Source organism: Lissotriton vulgaris, chromosome 1_1, assembly GCF_964263255.1.
Source record: "Lissotriton vulgaris chromosome 1_1, aLisVul1.2, whole genome shotgun sequence".
Taxonomy (NCBI): domain Eukaryota; kingdom Metazoa; phylum Chordata; class Amphibia; order Caudata; family Salamandridae; genus Lissotriton; species Lissotriton vulgaris.
In genome coordinates this window covers 421,898,828-421,920,404 of record NC_141685.1, presented here as the reverse complement: position 1 = coordinate 421,920,404, position 21,577 = coordinate 421,898,828, and the positions used below count along the sequence as shown (strand labels likewise).

The window sequence follows — 21,577 nt, the reverse complement described above, 5'->3', positions numbered from 1 at the left end:
TTCAAATTGGTTGATGAATTGCATTTAAGGAATCTCTAATAGAGATTCCTTAAATCCAATTCCTTCCAAATATGCGATTTCGCAAATAGCGATTTTTGCATTTGGGATGATGAATGCCAAATGCAAAAATTGCACTCGCAAAGGGCCAGATTCTCAGAATCTGGCCCTTTGCGAGCGCAATTTAGCTTGATGAATCTACCTGTAAGTGCCATGCTGAGCACCCGAAACTATCGACTCTAATTAAGCACTGCCAGACACTGACACCACGGGAGCGCCAGCAATGTTAATTATGAGTGGAACATGAAACTTTAAAAGTCACATACAATAATTGATTTTTTGAACTCGTAGATAGCCAAAACTATCGAGGTAAAAGCACATCATTACTTCAAAAAATGTGTCAAATAACTCAATCTACGAGATAGCTTAACTCATCCCCTAGGAATAAAGTGCGAAGATTAATTCACTTTCTGAAGTGTGTATTTTCGTGTATTTCAGAACTGAGTAGCAGGATCTTCTGATATGTCAATGTAATTATGTAGAAGTCATGTTGTGCTTTAATTACCAAAGTCAAGAACCTGGCCATTTCAATCCGGGGGCAGCAAGGTGTGGTGTTATGACTATTAAGCTACCACCAGCATCAGATAAATCCTACAGGTTTCAGTATCAAAACTGTGCCACTTCTAATGATATTGTCTGGTTAATTTACTGAAAGAGGGCACCACAACGAAGACTGGCTTATAAATTGTTAAAAGCTCTGAAATAATGTGTTTAATCATTTTGTTCAGGCTTTTTAAAGTCATGATAAACTTATATATGGCTTTGTTGATATTTTCGGAACATTCGAAAACTCCTCCCTCAATCTCTCCAATCCTTCATTCAGTCATCCTCATCAACTACTTTGCCAGAGCAGTTATTTCTCTAAGATTCTTCACGTAGGTAAAGCTGTAAAACTTCAAGCCTTTTTGTTGTGAAAGGATTCCACTTACCCCTGTAGAATCAAAAGCTGAATTAATCAATGACTCCTGTCACCAGTCATTTAAATTATGTTTCAGCTTCTAACCACATCCTTGCATCACACCTCTTCTGGTTACTTTACATAAATAATATGATCTGCCTCATGAAATACTACTGAGAAAAAAAACGTTATTACCACCTCCCTGATAATCAAATTATTTATTGAAGGGATATCCTATAAAATCATATGACATGAGGTGGAGAGCAATTGAGTAGTCTCTGTTAAGGTTGCCAAATAAAACACAAATTATCCCAGTAGAGTCTTAAATTAATTTTCATAATGACATGTTTTTTCAAGTGCTAATTCAAAGTGTTTGATTGTGTCTTCTGTTTGAAACTTAGTTAAATCCAAGAAACACAGGAAAATAAAAAGTTCTGATAGTCTTCCTGGGAACACTATTAGAGAGAATTGTCATGGAAGGAACCTGCGGTATGGTGGAACCTCCTCACTGGAAAGTGGGAGTAGTCCCTTTATGGTGTGTTTCTGGAGCCTTTAAATCGGCACTTATAGACTGCAATTGACAGCACAGGTATCAACAGGCATTATTTGATACTCCCATAAAAAAATCTTGAGAAGCACTACTGAGAGATGGGCTTTGGATCCAGCCACGTGTTGATTGCCTTGAGTCTATTAATTAATTAATTAATTAATTGGATAGTTGTGTGCTTCCACAGAAAGAGTGCTTATATTGCATTTTTGTCTGTAGAAAGCGTGTGATCATACAACAGGACTGAGTGAGTTTTACATGGAATCTCATAGACTACTGTAGTAGGCAAGTGTTTTGGTGTAGATAAATCATGGGGGTGAATGTAGTTGCATATTTCTATTTTGTCCTCTCTTATTTTGTATACATTTACAATGTTATCATTGACTGCATGGCTGATAGCTGCCTCGTGGGAAAGTTACACTCAATGCAGTAGGCCTGACTCTCTCAGGATGACACATCAATGGGGGAAGCAAGAGGCCAGGGTAGTTGAATATGAAAAGTGTTGTCAAGTTATCTGTTTATTAAAAAAGTTATGACAAAAATAGTAGAGCTGACGCATTTTTATTAAAACTACTTATAAAGCCCAGTATATTTTAATGGTGGGTTGTTATTACACTGAATGAAAGCCTATAGGCAGTTTATTACATGGAATCCAGATCATTTGTTATAGTAGGCAAGGGTTTTAGTGTTGATCACAATCGCTCTAAAACCCTGGAGGGAGGTGATTTGCACATTAGAAATTGAACTAGGTCCCGCAAAGTGGGATTTTGTACTGTTTTCCCAACTGAACATCAGTATATATTTTATAATTGTATGGTTGTCTTGTGGTAAAGCTTATTGCCAAAATAGCAGGCTTTAGGTTAGGGAGATAAGCCCAATTTAAAGGCAGTCTCTTTATTCTGAAAAGTTACGACAAAGGCCGTAGGCCTGGTGTTTATTTTAAGATGCCTAAATTAAAACAAAGGGTGGAATATTTTGCACTTCGTTAAAGGTTAGAATTTCTGTGTGAGAACGTGTGTATGTGAGAGCCTCTGTGTCTATATATGTAAGTATATGTGGGTATGAGTGAAAGTGAGTAAGTTAAAGTGACAGGTAGTGAGTGAGAAAGATTGAGAATGAGTGAAATTGAGTGTCAGTAAGTGAACATGAGCGATAACAAGAATTTCTGCAAATGAGTGAAACTGAGGCAGTAAGAACGGGTGTGAGGGACTGAGAGTGAGAATGAGGGAGAGTGAAAGAAAGTGGGTTTAAAAGAGTGAGAATTGAGGATTCAGAGTAAATGAGAATAAGTGATATAAAGTGAGTGAGAATAAGTGAGACAACAGTGACAAAATGTTGACTCCAACTTTCTAAAGGTGATTTGTAATATACCACCCTTGGTATATGAACAGCACTTACAGCAAAACTCTGGCATTAGCATATTGAGTGTACGTTTTCACTTAATCAATCAATCAATCAATCAATCAGAACATTTATAGAGTGCGCTACTCACCCGCGAGGGTCCCAAGGCGCTGGGAGAGGGGGGGTGTTACTGCTCAAAAAGCCAGGTCTTGAGTTGCTTCCTGAAGGAGAGATGGTCCTGGGTTAGTCGTAGGTGGGTGGGGAGGGTGTTCCAAGTCTTGGCCGCTAGGTAGGTGAAGGATCTTCCTCCGGTGGTGGATCTGCAGATCCGTGGGACGGTGGCGAGGGCGAGGCTGGCGGAGCGGAGCTGGCGGGTAGGCGTGTAGAACGTGAGGCGGTTGTTGAGGTATTCAGGGCCCAGGTCGTGGAGAGCTTTGTGAGCGTGGGTGAGGAGTCTGAACGTGATCCTCTTGCTGACGGGGAGCCAGTGCAGGTCCTTCAGGTGGCCGTGGATGTGGCTGTGTCAGGGGATGTCCAGGACGAGACGTGCAGATGCATTCTGTATGCGCTGGAGTCTTTTCTGTAGTTTGACAGTGGTCCCAGCGTAGATGGCGTTCCCGTAGTCCATGCGGCTGGTGATGAGGTCCTGGTTGGCTGTCTTCCTGGTTCCGGTGGGGATCTAGCGGAAGATCTTACGGAGCATGCGGAGTGTGTTGAAGCAGGAGGATGTAATGGCGTTGACTTGCCTGGTCATCATGAGGGAGGAGTCAAGGATGAAGCCCAGGTTGCGTGTGTGGTTCTTGGGCTTGGGGGGGGGGGGGTGCCCAGAGCCGGGGGCCACCAGGAGTCGTCCAAGCCGGAGATGGATGGGCCGAGGATGAGGACTTCCGTCTTGTCTGAGTTCAGTTTCAGACGGCTGAGCTGAGCTGAGCTTATAGTGGCACCCATTGAAAGATGTTGGTTGTGGTACCATGGAGGTAATTTGTGACATATGGAGGCATGTGTAGCACTATATGAAACAAACCGGGTCAAAACCTGGAGAGTATCATGTTTTATTGAATTGGCACTCCCTCTTTACATAATTGAATTGGCACACCATTAAGAACTACTTGAATATCTAATGGGTGCTCTTTCAGAACCTATGGCTATGAATATTGTGCTTTAAACAGCATCACTTGACCCATTTGTTCACGGTTTTCTTGGGGGGAGAACCCCCTAAACTCTCCAGAGAAGAGATTGGCCTCCCTCACTTTGCTTGCTTGCTACAATTCAGGACAAGTATTATACCTTACCTCTTTCAAGGATCGCCAGCTGCCGCTGTACCAACAGAAAATAAACAGTGCCTTCATGAGCACTGGTTAATTTCTGCAGCTTCTACTGGGGCCAGGACATTAAGTTGCTAGGTTCTGTGAAATAAAACAAGTCAGCTTAGCAATGTGCACTTTACAGTAAAAATAAATAAAGGAACATAAAAACGATAAGATTTTTAAATGAGTTGTTGCCATGTTTCATTATTGAGAGTAAATGAAAAAAGATGGGTTTGACCAAAAACTTCACAAAATGCTTTCAACAAGTGACGGTGTCTCGTAAATGATCATGAATCAAAATGTACTAACGCTAAGAAATAAATAAAGCCAATAACCTAGTTCAAATTCCTTTATTCCTTGCCATATTGATTATCTATACATTTCCCATTGTGGTTTGCTCTAAGGAAACTATTAAAACATGACAGTTTGTAATCTAAATAGTTTCCTTTCCTAGCACAGTTCTGTGATTTGTGGCACTATATTCTCTACTGGAAAAGACTAATATTCGTAGGTATAGTCACTCTATGGCTATGTTGACTCTTGTCAACACTCTAATATAGGTGACATTTAAAATGGACATTTTGGTACCTGTTATTTTAATCATGCGATTATTATGGAACTTCAGGGAAGTCAGTTCTTCTGATGACATCAGGGTTAAGGTCATATTCTTGGTAAGAATCAGGGTCTAAGGTCATATGATGTAATTTCCTGTGATGCCATTATGATCAAAATTTGTACTTCTGCTACCACTAGCATTTTGACAAAAATATTTCCAACTTTAATTTAATTTTTTATTGCAAGCACATGCCTGCCATGTTTAAACATCAGCATTCTCTTTCCTTTTTCTACTGTTACAATTCTAAATTATATTGCCTACGATTGTTTAGTTGGTGCAATGTTTCATTATTGCGAAATACATGAAAAAGATGGATGTGACTAAAAACTTCACCCTATGCTTTTAACGAGTAACATTGTCTTGCAAATGATCATAAATCAAAATGTACTAACACTAACGATTAAATCAAGCAAATAACCTACTTCATATTACATGTATAGTCTTTACCAATTAGCATAAGTGGGCATGAATACTTTTTTTTAAATCCCTTTATTCCTTACCATAAGGAAACTATTAAAACATGACAGTTTGTGATCTAAGTAATTTAGTTTCCCAGCACTGTTCTCTGTCTTACGGCAATATATTCTCTACTGGAAATGAGTAATATTCCTAGGTATAGTCACTCTATGGCTATGTTGACTCATGTAAACACTCTAATATAGGTGACATTTAAAATAGACATTTTGGTATACCTTTGTTATAATAATCATGCAATTATGCAATTTCAGCAAAGTCAGTTATTCTGATGACATTAGGGTTAAGGTCACATTCATGGTAAGAATCAGGGTCTAAGGTAATATTATGTCATTTGCTGTGATGCCTCTTCTGCCGCCTCTAGCATTTTGTCAGAAATATGTCCAACTTTAATTTTATTTTTTATTGCAAGCAGATGATTGCCATGTTTAGGTGGCAGCATTCTCTTTCCTTTTTCAGGCATTATTATTTTAATTTATAATAAATGCAAGAATGTGGTTCAGTGAGTCAGTGGTTGGATGAATCGAAGTATGAGTGGAAGAATGATTCATAAAATACACGTTTTGATGATGATGTGTTCATTGTCTAAACTCACCCGTCTACGAATAGTCAGTATTATTTATAAATCAGACCATTTGGCATGTCAATGCGTGTTAAGTAATTCCTGAACTTTGAATACTGTTGTTGAGCTTTTAAGGCAGGTCTAGCGCATTCCATAGGCGAGGTCTATCACTGAGGGATGTTCCTTTGTGTTTCATTTGTCTGGAATTATTAGGCAGAGGAGCAATTATTTGTTCAACTCGAGTTCCTTTTGTGGTTCCACTCTTTTTCAGTTTCTTCTACTGGTGTGTCCGCCGCTTGGTATGATAATGAAAATAGACAGCCATGGTTCTTAGCAAATCGTCAGATGGAATTCCCCTTTTACTCTGCAGGGAGCTCCTTTTCAAACAATGCTCCCAAATTGTTGCAACTTAGAAAAGACTGCCAGAATGAACTTTGAATAATGACTCTGTCTTAGAGGTGTATACTTTAACCTGGCGAAAAAGAGAACAATCCACAACCTGGTAGACAAGACTACCAAAACTCACCCACCACGAATAAAGGTAAGCTTTACACAAAGATATAAGTACGAGATGCTTATGCCACTTTAGTAACTACACCATATTCAAATAAAATAAAACAATCAAAATATAAACATATACAAGAAATTATTTAAAAAAAGTTTTAACAAAGTAACAACACTACTGTCATTATCAATAGATTATTTGTTCTTCATTTTATTCAAAATACAAAGACAATCATCAGATTATACAATGCAAACTTTAAAAATACAGAATAAAATAATATTTCTTGTCTTATTAATACATATGAGAAACAGTTGTAGATTGGGATTGTTCTCTTTTTCGCATTGTATCCCCCTTGTCCCAGATTGGATTAGGTTGGGGACTCCCTTTTACTTTTATATACTTTAACCTGGCGCCACACCTGGAAGAAGTGGGATGCAGCGGCCAGGGTGGCTAAGTCTGGAACACGGGGATCATGGTTCGATCTCAGGTGGCATGTTAGCCCAGTACCATGTGACTCTGGTCAATAGGTCGCTTAATCTTCCTGACGGCCCCCAGTTCCTTGAGACCCTTAGGGGTGATTAGTTTGCTCTTGACAAATACCGGGTTATTATTTACAAGGCTATATTGTGGCCACTAACAAGGTTCTTATAGTTTTTATGGACGTGGATAGTATACTGTCCCTTAGCATCTATAGTATTACTTGAAAGATGAAACACACATTCCACTAGAACAACAAACAAGAACAGGGAGAGAGAGAAATGCTAACATTTTCAGAAATATGCTCAGTTTTGATTCGTGTCAGGTAAGCCTCAGCATCTGAAAAGGTTCGCGCCATTCTGTGGCTTTATTTCAACTTTAAGCGTACGAAAAACAAAAAAAAAAACCACACAAATGATTTTAAATGCTTTGTTGTCTCAAAATGCCGAACTGGCTGAACTGCAAGACCAGTGTGCCCCAAAGTAGAATATGGGCATACTACACCTGATAATAATCTACACTTTAAAATGTAATCTAACAAATACTGCAGAGCTTCTTTTCTGCCACGAAAAAAATTGGCTTCAAATCCGAGCATTGCCTCTTTACTTGAATGCTATTTTCCTGCCAGCACAGGCAGCAGACATGTATCAAATTGTTCTGCAAAAAATCCAACTACAGCAAGGCAACACTATTACCCTCTTCAACACCTTTGTGGTTCTGTGATAGAATTCATTTAGATTAGACTGACAAGATTTGCCCTTTGTCTGGTCATGCTAGCTCCCTTCCCCGGATTGTTTACTTGTACAGAATGTGCTGGGTAATGCGAGTCTGAATGATGGATTTGAATGTTTAGCTATCGAGAGACACTGTATTTACTGCCCCCTGGTTTCGGCAATCATATTTTGACCTGTTTCATAGCAATTGGATTATGTTTCCTTTTCACTGTGTTTAAGAACTCGAATATCTGGAAATGCCTGCAAACCCACCAGCCCGCTAACACTTTAATTGATAGACTTTTAACTTTATTCAAAGGGATAAGATGAGTTGTCCGTCTCCAACATGTTTCCGTGGTTTGGGATGCAAAAAAGTATGAAAAGAATGTAGTGAAATTCCAATGGGGCTCACCTGGCACACATTCATGCGATAGACCTAACTGGGGTAACTTCACAGTCACTGAAAATCCTTTCATAACCTTTATGCTTTCACCGTTAATAAAAAATTCCCAGAGAATGTGGCGTAATTTGCCAAAAACAACACTTATCAATCTTAATGCTATGTAAAGTTAAGGTATGCCTTTTGCACTTCAATACTTTTGTTTGTTTCCTGGCACTAAATGGGTATAACTCAACATAAGCAAAGGAGAAGTTAACCCCTTCCATGCTCATGATGGAATGGTTCCGTCATGAGCGTCGGTTGAGCTGTGCTCATGACGGAACCGTTCCGTCATGAGCCGGTAGGCTCATTAGAACCTTCAGCACAGCGCGAAAATTTGCGCCGCGTTGAAGGGGTTAAGGAGAAACATTTACGATTGACTGTAAAAAAGCTTTAAATTGTAAGGTTTTTAGATCTTTTTAGGTCTTGCCTAAAACAGAGCATGTGCTGTTGCTTGCAAAGCATTTTGTTTGCTTACATCGGGCTTAGAGCCTATTGTTGGCTTCATCTTCATTCTCAGTTGTTTGCTTCTCTTTGGTCAGCATGAGATGGATCCCCATCCTCTTTATGAGTTTGTCCCTCTGCTGGACATGACGCAAGTGCTTCTGTCCTTCCACAGCTCCCTCTTTCAGAGATATTTTCTTTTAGTTGAAGCTGTCCATAGCATGGCATTTCCCTCATGTGCTTCTACCTTAGCCCTGCTCTGTGTTGTTGCTTGCACGCTCCCTCCCATCCCTGTCCATATTGTTGCTCACTCCCACCTTTTTCTGTCATGTTGCTTGCAACCTCCTATCCTCTCCTCCCTCTTTGTGTTGATGCTATACCTGTCTGTGTTGTTGCTCGCTGTCTCCCACCCTCTCTCACTGTGTTTTTGCTTGGACTCCTGCCTTCCCATCCCTTTCTGTGTTGTTGCATGCCCCCTCCCAATCTCTCAGTTTGCCCCTCCAACCGCTCTTTTTTGTTGCATGACTCTTCCGTTCTGCTCAATCCGGTTTCCTGTGCCCTCCCACCACTTAACACATTGTTTCTTGAACCCCCGCCTGCTCACACTGCATTGTTGCTTTCCCCTTCCTGCATTGCTGCTTGCCTTCTTCGACCCTCCTGCCCAATTTTGTGTTGTTGTCTGCCCCCTACCACCTAGTCGCCTATCCTGCATTGTTGCTTGCAGGGGCCGTTTCTGCCATTAGGCAGGACTAGGCGGCCGCCTAGGGCGGCAAAATGTTGAGGGCGGCATTTTGTTAGTCTGTAAACAGGAAATCATGCAGTGGAGAGTGCACTGTGCAAGCGCAACTGCTGTTTTCATTTGCATGCGACATCATGATGTTGTGCAGACAGTTTAGAGCCGAGCGGGGTGCGGGACACACTAGTGTAAGTGTGGGTCCCCCAGGGCCGTCAATCTTGTAGCGCTGGTATAGCGCTACCAATGACGGCCCTGGGGAAAATTTTTGGCCAATCCATGAGCAGTGCTTCAGCCAGGGAGGGCAGGCCACTGACGGTGACGCGCACGGCGCGCCAGTGCCACCATCTCTCTCGGCGCGCGCGGGGGACGGTCGGACTGTGTGTGTCGGCTGGCGCGCTGCTCCCCCTTTGATGGCCGTGAATTAACCATAATTTAATTAGCATAATGCAGCTGCCACCTGCCACAGTGCCACAGTCTTGTTGTCCGGTCCCGACTCCGTCTCCCGCCGGCCCTCTTTTTTTTCCTGACTCCAGCACCACGCCTGCAAAACAGTACAGCCGTGGTCAGGCCTGACCGTGGTGGTCGTGGGGACGTACGCAGGTCGTGACTTGAGCAGTGCACGCAATGGTGAGTCAGTCAGAAGGCCGCTGGAGAAAATAAATATATATATTTCGGATCGGATGCAAATTCAATTGCAAATGAATCATGTGTAATAATCTCAGGCAGCCTGCTATTGCTAAAAATGTTGTAAATAATGAGGCGGGCGGGCGAATCGTTATCTGCTATCTCCGACTCCGAGCCCCAGCCCGTCCTCACGGTCACGGCCGGACTGAGAGTGAGTGGTGCAAAACACTGGTGAGCAGAGCTGACTAGCAGCACTGTGAGGGGTGAGGTGGCCCCCTGTGTCTGAGTGAGGTTTGTGGTGGTGGCGCGGGCGGGGCGGGTCTGTTTGTTGCAGCAGGCCAGGCAGGCTAAAAAGATCTGAGAGTGAGATCATAGGATGGCGGTGGTGGCGGCCCCATGTGTACAGGCCTGCAGCCTGTGACTGAGGTGAGGTGATAAATCTATCTCCCTGCATGTGAGCAAGGCTGGAGCGTGGAGGAGTAGTAGGACACGGGAGAGGGGGTCAAGGAAGCAGGAAGAGAGTGTGCAGAACTTAAGAGCAGAGGACCCTCTACCTTATTTATGCATTTTTATAGCGCAGACTTTACCCGAAGGTGTCAGAGCGCTTCACAATAGAAACAGTCTGAGAGGACATTTCACTCTCCAGCTTGATTTGTTGACAAGCGGTGGTTCTTTAAAGTGGTAGGGAGACCCCATTGCATCTACTCCTGCGAAGAAATCTGTCTAAGCCGTCAAACCTTGAAGTTCATTGCATTGTATGATTGCACTTTTGTTGTTAATTTTGTCAAATGCACCACAAACACTTTTCCTTAGAGTAGAGCGTTGATTCTAAAGCAATATTACAAAGGGTGCTTTATGGAAAAACGTGTTTGCCTATGAGGGATGTAAGACTAGACTGTGACCCTATTGAGCAACTTCTTTATGATGGCACTTCCCGCCATTGCATAAATGACATAAACAGACTGAATAACTGGGATGGTCATTACTTCACTGCCAAACTACAGAAGAAAATAGAAAAAGAAAGCTTCCCCAGTAAATATCTATTTGTGCCATATATCTTTCCGAGACCTTTGACAGCAGTCCTAATAACAGGCAACCATTGCAAGCAGACTCCTCTCTTTTTGCTTTTCACCTGTTAAGAGCCAGTTGAACTACAAATGTAGCAACAGTTGTCAGCATGTCCAGGGTTGAACTGGTCAGCAGTTGAGCACTTTCCATGTCCTGGGCTCTATATGTGCCTAAAAACGAGACAACGTTCATAATGGACGAAAAGACAAATATTCTAGAAAATCCTATGATCTAAAGTTGACTGCTAGTGGGCATTATTGGTCCTACATGTAAGTAGGTGATCTTAGGAGATGCCAGCTCATTTGGTCCTCTTGAAGAAAGTTTGCAGTCTCATCCAACCAGCAACCGATAACTTGCAGCTGTATCAACTCTGTAAGAATGAGGATAGAGACAACATAGTTTGCTTTGTGGACATATTTGAAAATATTTAGCAAATTTCAAAACACGCAAAATCTTCTGTTTTTTTTTATTTAGATGAAGAGCGGTTTTAGGCTGGATATAATACCAAAATTCGATCTGCAGGCCAACAGGATAAATTAATACATTTCGAAAGTTTCTCGCGGTTCATACACTTTGGGAAGTTCTTGATGCGAAAGTGCAATGTGAACCCCAAGAACTGCCTGGACTGTCCACAGACCAAGGAAATCGTGTGGTGAATGTAGTTCCCCATGATAGAAAAAGGGAGGGGGAGGCATTTTTCAATTCTCGCCTAGGGCGGCACAACACCTAGAAACGGCCCTGGTTGCTTGGCCCCCCCCGTCCCACGTTATTGCTTGTTCCCTTCCACCCTGACCCACGTTACTGCTTATCCTCTCATCTCTATATGCTGCTGCTTGTCCCACCCCACCCTGCTATCCTGCGAGGCAAACAAACATTGGGAAATCCAAAAGGTCTTGTCTACAAGACCTACTGACTTTGTCACTGTTTTTAACTATGTTGTGCATCACTGCAGCTCCTGTGCTGCATGGCTGAAAAAAAGCTGTGACGAAGCCAGCTCCGGTCGCGCCATGATGCTTTTCATATTGTTGGCAGCAGGACGGGCAGGAAGCATTTGCACCCTCTATGCTGTGTGCCCTCCCTCCTTGTGAGCGGCCATCTATGCCACTCTCCTGCCATCAATTAAAAGAAAGTGCTATGGCTTACCCAACATTATTAGTATCATAGTGGTTTTGTTTTAACTTAAGACAATACTGCAGAGCAGCCTCTGAAGTTTGAGAATGTAAGTGACCAGGTAAAGTTCCAATTCTTGGTTGGCCATTACATGTGGTTTTCACATAAATATGTCAGACCTCCTACTATGTCATAACTTTTCATAAAAAACAAATCATCTGTCAAAACTTTACACATTGAATTAACCAGGTCTCTTGACTTTATCATTGGCTTGTCATCATGAAAAAGTCAGGATTACTACACTGAGTTTTAAGCTTTCCCATAGAGTAACCATTAAACATACTGTCACAAAATGAGAGTTGGCAAAACAATATACATCCCTTTCTACCCCCGTAGTTTGCCTGCACCAAAACCCTTGACAACTACAGTACTTTATGTGATTCCATCTAACACAACACCTGCACACAGACTTTAACACAGTGTAATAACAATCCACCCATAATTACATTCTGGGTTTAACATTTACTTTTTACAATAAATATGGCAGGTCTCCTGTTGTTTCCATCACCTTTCATAATAAACAGATTGTCACTGCACAATTAATCATTGGTTTGTCACCATAATCAAAATGACTTTTTGATACATATGGCCCAAAGGGACATTTAGATTGTTAGAATCACCTTTGCCTTATTATATTCTAGGGACTTACCTAATTACCTAATTACCAAACACCATTTTCATCAGAGTACTGGCCTTGGACCTGGTTAGCAGACCACAGGGCACAATCAGTCAGTTACCACAAGTACCAGTGAACAATGGGGGTGAACAGGGCAGAAACAATTACTTTCTCACAGCATGTTCAAGCACCACCTTATGTAAAATGTTGACTGGACTGGACTCATCCCTTCAAATTGTTGAGAGAAGTTCTGTAGGGCACAGTGACTGCCCACTGAGTGAGAAACCTGAATACGAAAATTGAATCATCCCTAAACATAGACCTAATAGCAGAATAACTCAAGCAGACAAAGAAGACGTCTGCGGAGGCTAGGGTGTGGTCTTTGAGAGACAGACTACTCTGCTCAGTCCTGAAGTTAGGGGAAACTTTTCTTTTGATGGCAAAAGGCATATGGATGACAGTCCTGAACACCAGAGTGGCTGCTTAGTACACTAAAGAATACAACAATGGGGAAAGAGAGACCTAGCAATGAGAACAAATCAGTCAACTTATTAGCAGCAGTTGTGAGACAACAATATTGAAATTTGCTTTCATAACCCAGCTCAGGGATTTTGAAAGTACCAAATTTCTCCAGGTAACTAGAAAACTCACTTCATTGATGTAATTTAATTACATTTTGATTCACCTTCCTGCAGCCTTTGTGTGGGGCACTGACATTTTGTTAAGGCTGCCATCTAACAATACAGAAATAAACTCTCATAAAAAATAAAATTTAGCTGTAAGAGACATAGGCACACATCAAATACGTTATGTTATGTTATGTTATGCGTTTTTATTTGGCGCACAGATGCTCCAGCTAAGGAGCGTCCTGGCGCCCGACAAGGCAGCTGCACAACACAACTAAAACAAAAGACAAACAGTGTAAACAAACTAAGGGAATAAAAAGGTTTTCACCGCACGGCGAAAGGAGAGCAGATCTCTCAAAGCGTGAATCGCCGGGGGCAGGGAGTTCCACAGGACCGCCGGGCGCACTCCGAACGAACGTCCTCCAGCTCTGCTCCGCTTGAAGCGCGGCACAACAGCCAGTTCTAGGTCTGCAGATCTTAAGAGACGAGCTGGAATGTAGTGGGCGAGGAGGGCCATGAGGATCGTGGCTGGGGACCCCTTCCGAATTTTATAGGCGACACAGAGGACCTTAAACTGGATCCGCTCGGCCACCGGGAGCCAATGCAGAGACCGCAGGGTACTGGAGGTAGGACAGAATCTTGGGAGGCCTACCACCGCTCTAGCTGCGGCGTTCTGTATCCTTTGTAAGCGCCCGATCTCTGCCTGATTCAGACCCACCAGTAAGGAACTCGCATAATCCAGCCTGGAGATGACAGTGGCTTGGATCATGAGTTGCCTGGTGGGGGCATCGAAGAACTTGAGCACTGGACGGAGCCCGCGCAGGATGCCAAAGCAGCATGCTGCCGTGCGTTTGGTATGGCATAAAAACGTAAGGGAAGGGTCCAGCCAGACCCCGAGGTTCTTAAGCTCGGCGACTGGGATGGGAGCAGGACCCAAATCCCCAGGCCACCACCTCTCTCCCCAAAGATCCGGCTGTCTGCCAAAAACCATGACCTCGGTCTTACTAGCGTTCAGCTGGAGACAGTTGGACGTCATCCAGCTGGCGACCGCCCGCAGCCCTTGTTGGAACCTGGGGGCATCGACTTCGGCATCCCCGCTGATCGTAACCGCTAGCTGGGTGTCATCGGCGTATGACACCATCGTCATACCCCATTGCCTGACAACCTCAGCTAGCGGCCTTACGTACAGATTAAACAACGTAGGGCTCAGCGAGGAGCCTTGGGGGACCCCCAGGTTCAACGGATGGAATTTGGACTGGAAAGGCGGGACGGTCACGCTAAAGGCCCGGTTGGCTAGAAACGACCGGAACCACTGGAGCGCGATGCCGGTGACACCGGCCTCCTCTAGGCCCCGCAGAAGGATCGGGTGCGAGACGGTGTCAAAGGCAGCGCTCAGATCTAATAGCACAAGCGCTGCCGTTTGTGCCGCGTCAAGCACGGAGCGAAGATGCTCCACCATATAGAGCAGAGCCGTCTCCGTGCTATGACCAGCCCTAAACCCATTCTGCGTAGCGTCGAGGATGTCTGCGCGGCAAAGATGTTCCGAGAGGACAGCATTTACATGCGCCTCCATAACCTTAGCCGGCCACGGCAAGAGTGAAATAGGCCGATAGCTCTCGGGCTTGCTGCCGTCCAGGCTGGGTTTCTTCAGGATAGGCCGAACCAAGGCTCGCTTCCACTTCAGTGGAACTTCGCCAGATGTTAATGACGAGTTGATCAAAGAACATAGCGGTGAGATAACATGTGCCGCTAGGTCTTTGAACACATCTGTGCAGAGTGGATCCTCTGGGGACCCCGACTTCACTTGTATTTGTACTTGTACAGTATTAACAATGTAACCACACCACAGGTGTTAAATAAGTTGTATGTGTTGAGTGCATGGCTACCCTGTGCAGTAAACATTGTGTGAAAAAAGTGAAGACACAATAAGACATTTGTGTCATTAAATTATTACATTGTACAGTTTGAAATCAACCACATTGCTTTTCCCTGTCCAACCAGAGTTGCACCAAGTTCAGATTTATGTTCCATTAACAATTTCTATTTGAAGTAGAACACTATTGATAAATGTGTTTGTCACAAGTAAACATTTCAGTCATGCCTATTAGTTTCTTGGATCGTTTCAATCAGATACTTAACTAATTAAGCATAAAATATCACATACAGATCGGTTACCACCTGGATTTGGGCAACACAGAATTTTGTCCACTGTTTTCTCAGGTGTGATATATTAGTGGCCTTGGAAACAACTACCATAGCACCCTATAAAACATTTTGCCAGCGTGGATGGGGGTTGGTTGTATTGTGTTTGGCCCATCGGAAACTATAGTCCCCTTGGCAAAATCATAAGTCTTTTGATTAGACATATCTTCCTTCATGTTTTTTCATTTTAAAGATGTAATTATTCCTTGGATATTTGTAGCGGTATCTGCCAAAATATCGAAACCCATTTGTTTCTAGCTTCAGACTTTAGGAGCCCTAAAGTGAGCACTGGAGCATTACATTATTATTAAAGACACAGTCTCTGCCAGAGTTATAGGCTGCCAGGTGGCATAGGTAATTGAGGAGCTGGAGCAGCACTATATTACCAACTTGAATAATGGTAAATGATTGCTTGTCATAGGAAATTTAAAGGCATTTGCTGATATTGGCTGGAAACGTTAAAACAACAAAGCGATGGATGAAATTCTTGAAATAATCTCATCAAATGGCAATCTCCAGGGCCGCATCCCAATTCATCCACCTCAGTTTGGACACAGCCATATGCAATCAGGTTTGACCCTGCTCCTCATGGGAACAGTCCAGCATGAACTGCCAGGCCAGGCTCTCCCTGAACCTGAAATCAAGCAACCAAGGACCGATTTCACCCTTGCTTGGTTCCAGTGGCATAGTGACCCTGGGACCCACGTTCGGGCATACCCAGTGAATTTAGGACATCAAATGCAAAACCAACAAGGCGATGGATGAAATGCTTGAATTAAGTTCACCATGGCTGATTTGCATATGGCTGGGTCAAAACTGAGGTGGCATTGTGGACTAAAAATGATGGACGGGGATATGGCCCAGAGGATTGCCAGTGACTGAGATTAATTCAAGCATTCCATCCATTACCGTGTTGTTTTTGCGGTTGGCTGGAAATGTAGCAGCATTTTTGGAAATATTTAATATAAACAACAGGGCATAACACATTAAAATGCACAATGCAACATAACAAATATAACAGGGCACATCATAACAAAACATTTGAAACACAGTGCAACACAATTAACAGGTTACAAAACAATAACATCACATTGGAATAACACAGCATGAATACATACCAACACAAAAAATAGCACAACACATAACCTCCACAACAAAATGCCACACACCAAACAAAGGCAAATGTCCTTGTCACATCTTACCACTTCCTGAATCTTGTTTTCATAACACTATGTTAAAACGTATTTGAACAAAACACTGCCTTAACTTATTACCAAAGACATAAAATAAACTGCCAGTTAAAACGTTTTGTGATCTGACTCATATTCTGCCAAAGTTTTGAGTTAACTAGTGCCTTAAGTTGTTGAAGAGCTGGAGGGCTGATATTTCACCGTCTTCGACAGTGGTAAGTGGCTGCTTGCTATTGGAACTTTGAAGGTGTATTCTGCTTTTTGCAGGACATATTGCAGTATTTGTTGACATGAATAAAATAGGAAGATGAACATCATGCAAAAACATATTCAAAGCAACATAACACAATTACTTTATAATGGTGAAAATCACAAAAAATCTGTCAAAACAGCAACACGACAAATGCAGTACAACGCATCAAAATAATTGTAGGGCACAAAAGCACAGATACAGAAAAAGCAACAAAACACATTAGGATCAAAACAACATGACACACACAAATGGTACCCAAACATTCTTTTGACACATTACCACCTCTAGATTCCTTCTTTCATAATAGTTTATCCAGAAAAACAATGGTTCCTGTGGCATATCACTAAATGAATCTACGATAAATTGGGCACTTAATACCTGTCCAACTATTAGAAAAAGGGTGGAAAAGAGGAGAGACACAATTAAGTCAGTATCAAACCATTCTTTTATATATATTTTGATTGAGAAAATCAACAATGCTTTCGACTACAACATATACTACAATATATAAAGTGCAATGTGTCCCCAGTGATTTGTGAAGTAACCAAAGAAACAACGTGTGTACATTTAGGTGAGCTATACAGGTTACAGTTGTGACTATTTACAAAAAAAGAGACATGACTCCAAGAAAATATTTAAATCAATCATAGAACAGATGCTACACAATCATAAGCACTGTATGAGTCTCATTCGCCTCCAGTACGTCAACGGCGTTTCGACCCTTAGAGTGAGGGTCTCATCAGGACAGGGAGTGAGGGACGTCTAAAAAACATAATATATATTGTGGAATTATAATTATAAGTAGTCGCCTTGAATATTAGTAAATATTCTTGGGATGGTGAAGTGATTTACCTTAGAAAGGGCTAATGGATATATAACCCATGCGTATAGAAGTAAAGTAAATTTACTTGCAGTGAACCCAGCCGGGCACTGTCAAGGGGCAGACAAGCAAAAGCATAGAATTAGCCACGTGCGTGAAAACATCAAGATTATGTATCTGGAGCGGCACAGAATGAACAACTTACCACTGTCATAGACACTTTGGTAGTTGTAGTATCTCTGTATCAAAACGGACGATGACACCACTTAGCAAAATCACTCAAGGTTCTGTGAATATAACAAACGAGGTCTAAATGTTTTATGAGCTGGCAGTAGCTATGTGTTTATAAGTGCTAAATAATCATCACATTGTGATGCCTACCTGAGCACGTTGTCGACAAGCACAGTCGAATGAAATGAGTTTGCTTTGTAAAAATCTTGATTATCAAATGTTGCTTATAACATAATAATGGTATATAGAAATGCATGAAATTGTAATTAGGATATGCTATTGCCTTCTTCAAACCCTGCCCTTGAATTCCTTCAATTATTTCTTTTATTTTGTAGTTGGCGTATATATCATTTGGATATTCCGTACTCTAACACATTTCCACTTAGACCCTTGCGCGAGTAACATGCTTTCACTATTCTTCGTAAAACATAAACATTGGAGCATAGTCCTTCTTCTATACCTACCACGCGCGTAACGCCGGGCGTGTTAAAACGCAGTGACGTCACCCGCCAGCCACCACACTATTCCCGGAAGGCAGCGATTGAGCGAGTGGTTTAAGCGCCCAGATAGGCACTGTAAATTGAAACGATTTCACGCTCGTCAACTTTGGGCCACTGCCAGCCCATGTTAAATTCGGATATCGTTTGCTATACTTACAGAGATCCTCTGGCCAATTCGCGCATTGACGGCACCATCCGTTTGCACACAAATCAGATTACTGAAACTAGCGACTGTGCTAGTCGACAACGTGCTCAGGTAGGCATCACAATGTGATGATTATTTAGCACGTCCCTCACTCCCTGTCCTGATGAGACCCTCACTCTAAGGGTCGAAACGCCGTCGACGTACTGGAGGCGAATGAGACTCATACAGTGCTTATGATTGTGTAGCAACTGTTCTATGATTGATTTAAATATTTTCTTGGAGTCATGTCTCTTTTTTTGTAAATAGTCACAACTGTAACCTGTATAGCTCACCTAAATGTACACACGTTGTTTCTTTGGTTACTTCACAAATCACTTGGGACACATTGCACTTTATATATTGTAGTATATGTTGTAGTCGAAAGCATTGTTGATTTTCTCAATCGAAATATATAAAAAAGAATGGTTTGATACTGACTTAATTGTGTCTCTCCTCTTTGCCACCCTTTTTCTAATAGTTGGACAGGTATTAAGTGCCCAATTTATCGTAGATTCATTTAGTGATATGCCACAGGTACCATTGTTTTTCTGGATAAACACTTTACCCTGGTTCCGTTGTGAGTAGGGTCTTCCTTGTTCGCTTTTTTGGCATTCTTTCATAATAGGGCAGTAAAAAATTGTTGGAGGAAGCATTGCTTTACCTTACCACTAAGGACTCGAAAAAATAAAAAAAATGAAAAAATGTTTTGTGATCGTACTCTATGGCCTTGTTTACAAATGTGTTACTATCCACATGCTTTTATAAACACATAGCTACTGCCAGCTCATAAAACATTTAGACCTCGTTTGTTATATTCACAGAATCTTGAGTGATTTTGCTAAGTGGAGTCATCGTCCGTTTTGATACAGAGATACTACAACTACAAAGTGTCTATGACAGTGGTAAGTTGTTCATTCTGTGCCGCTCCAGATACATAATCTTGATGTTTTCACGCACGTGGCTAATTCTATGCTTTTGATTGTCTGCCCCTTGACAGTGCCCGGCTGGGTTCACTGTAAGTAAATTTACTTTACTTCTATACGCATGGGTTATATATCCATTAGCCCTTTCTAAGGTAAATCACTTCACCTTCCCAAGAATATTTACTAATATTCAAGGCGACTGCATATAATTATAATTCCACAATATATATTATGTTTTTTAGACGTCCCTCACTCCCTGTCCTGATGAGACCCTCACTCTAAGGGTCGAAACGCCGTCGACGTACTGGAGGCGAATGAGACTCATACAGTGCTTATGATTGTGTAGCAACTGTTCTATGATTGATTTAAATATTTTCTTGGAGTCATGTCTCTTTTTTTGTAAATAGTCACAACTGTAACCTGTATAGCTCACCTAAATGTACACACGTTGTTTCTTTGGTTACTTCACAAATCACTTGGGACACATTGCACTTTATATATTGTAGTATATGTTGTAGTCGAAAGCATTGTTGATTTTCTCAATCGAAATATATAAAAAAAGAATGGTTTGATACTGACTTAATTGTGTCTCTCCTCTTTGCCACCCTTTTTCTAATAGTTGGACAGGTATTAAGTGCCCAATTTATCGTAGATTCATTTAGTGATATGCCACAGGTACCATTGTTTTTCTGGATAAACACTTTACCCTGGTTCCGTTGTGAGTAGGGTCTCCCTTGTTCGCTTTTTTCGCATTCTTTCATAATAGGGCAGTAAAAAATTGTTGGAGGAAGCATTGCTTTACCTTACCACTAAGGACTCGAAAAAAGAAAAAAAATGAAAAAATGTTTTGTGATCGTACTCTATGGCCTTGTTTACAAATGTGTTACTATCCACATGCTTTTACCTGATAAAATAATGATACCCTGGTGTATGGTTTTTACTGGACCTGCTAAATAGGACCTGCTGCGAGTTTTGCAGATTTTGGTGTTTAATGTGCCACATTCTGCATGGCAATGTAAATATCGTGTCCTTTTCCTTCTTAAATTCCAGCAGATCCGACCTGCTCAAATTTTACAAATGGTATGATAATTTACACATATGGTAATTACTGGATGCAGGAAATTCCACACAGCTCATAATTCCGACCCCTACAAATAGGGATTCTAGCATTGGTCCACTCATAATCAGGGCTATAATGCCACTTTCACACAGTGAATAGAAGCTTGAAAATTCCGAAAAGGGGTCAGGCACAGTAAGGCCGAGGGCACACAACTTTAGAATCAACACAAACAACAATCTCCCGCAGGAAATTGGATACCAGTGTTTCACTACAAAGGAGCAGGCTGCTTTAATATACCAGTTCTGTAGTGCTAAAAACTAGGCCTTCAACTACAAAGTGCCCCCTTAAGTTAATAGAATAGAATTGCACATATAAAATACATGGGAAGCCTGCAGTGCCTGTAAAAAGACTGTCTCCAATTTCCTTCTTACAGTAGAGCTCTGACATCTTTAGTCACCTGTAATAATGAAATTATGTAGCAGATCAACTGCAATAGCTTATTACAGTTGAGTTTTGATGTCATAATGCCTGCTTCCAGAGATTACATCCAAGGTGAAAAACAGAAAAAAAGTGAACAGCAGAAAATAGATATTTTTGCAGCATTTTTGACACCTTGTAGGTTATTACAGGAAACAGAGAATGTCACTGCATGTTTCTTTGCAATTGGAGTTACAGCACTTATCTACTTTGAATTATGTTAACCTAATTCTAATATATTTATGTGACAAATTACTAACTGCTTTTCTATGTGTTTAATTTAGCACTACAGATTCTACATTTATTCTTCATGTCTGCGGACATAGTGTCTCTTTCATATGAAAGAAAAAGGCTCAATATTGTGCATGGTTTGTGGGAATGATGATGGTCTGAGCATGCAGTATAAGGTATAAGATACCATCTGCCATACACTAAAAGAATACTGTAAGTCACCTTGGCAATCCATGACCTCACTAAAAGAACTCAACATTTGGCCTATCTATAAATACACAGAACT

General features: G+C 41.7%; 1 protein-coding gene across 11 annotated transcripts in view; it reads left to right on the top strand.

The window, feature by feature from the left end:
• Positions 1-21,577, top strand: part of DAB1 (DAB adaptor protein 1) — a 1,411,149-nt gene that overhangs the window by 238,240 nt on the left and 1,151,332 nt on the right. The gene's annotated exons all lie outside the window — the stretch shown is intronic.